This window comes from Protobothrops mucrosquamatus, unplaced genomic scaffold (genome assembly GCF_001527695.2).
Source record: "Protobothrops mucrosquamatus isolate PMUCROS unplaced genomic scaffold, P.Mucros_1.0 scaffold711, whole genome shotgun sequence".
In the NCBI taxonomy this organism is placed as follows: domain Eukaryota; kingdom Metazoa; phylum Chordata; class Lepidosauria; order Squamata; family Viperidae; genus Protobothrops; species Protobothrops mucrosquamatus.
This window is the reverse complement of record NW_015386992.1, coordinates 67,850-68,902: the sequence shown is the minus strand read 5'-3', so window position 1 is coordinate 68,902 and position 1,053 is coordinate 67,850. Positions and strand designations below refer to the sequence as shown.

General features: G+C 57.1%; 1 protein-coding gene across 1 annotated transcript in view; it reads left to right on the top strand.

Moving 5' to 3' along the window:
- The window catches only part of LOC107289509 (vomeronasal type-2 receptor 26-like), a 15,773-nt gene that overhangs the window by 11,243 nt on the left and 3,477 nt on the right, over window positions 1-1,053 (top strand). The window lies entirely within an intron of this gene.

The window sequence follows — 1,053 nt, the reverse complement described above, 5'->3', positions numbered from 1 at the left end:
GCCACAAAGCGCAGGTTGGAGACTGGGCGATAGTTAGCCAATACATCTGGATCCAGGGAAGGCTTCTTAAGGAGGGGCCTCACCACCGCCTCCTTTAGGACCGCGGGGAAGGCACCCTCCCGTAGAGAAGCGTTTATAATTCCCTGGAGCCAGGCTCGTGTACCCTCCCGAGCCGCCAGTACCAGCCAGGAGGGACACGTATCCAATAAACATGTGGTTGCATTCAGCCTCCCCAGGATCCTGTCCACGTCCTCGGGAGCCACAGAGTCAAACTCCTCCCATATAATAGTCTCAAGACCTGCTCCTGCCACCTCCCCCGGGGCCACCCAGTCGGAGTCCAGACCCTCTCGGATCCGAGCGACTTTGTCATGCAGATATTGTGCAAACTCCTCAGCCTTCTCCACCAGGGGGTCCCCCCCTCAATTGAAGGAGGGAGCGGGTCACCCTGAAGAGGGAGGCCGGGCGGTTATCTGATGACGCAATGAGGGTGGAGTAGTAATTAGATCTCGCCACTCTCATTGCCACAAGGTAGGATCTAACATGTATCCTTACCTGTGTTCGGTTGGATTCAGTTCGGGTAGCCCTCCAACTGCTCTCTAGGCGTCTTTTCCGGCGTTTCATCTCTCTCAGCTCCTCGGTGAACCAAGGAGCTAGTTGAGATCTACGTCGGGTCAGAGGCCGCAGCGGCATGACTCGGTCCAGTGCTGCGGCTGCGGCCACCTCCCAGGCCGCAGCCTGATCTTCCGCCGAGTCGTGACCTAGCTCCTCCGGATATGGCCCAAGCTCCGTCAGAAACCTCTCCGGGTCCATCAGGAGCCTGGGACGGAACCATCTAGGCGGTTCCGTCTCCCTGTGGCGAGGGGAAGCGGTCCGGAAGTCCATCCTAAGGAGTGCATGATCTGACCATGACAAGGGCTCTATAATTATCTCCCCCATTTCCAGATCATTCTGCCACTGGCCAGAGACAAAAATTAGATCCAGTGTATGTCCTCCCGTGTGAGTGGGTGCATGAACTAATTGGGTCAAGTCCATGGTCGTCATGGAGGCCAAGAA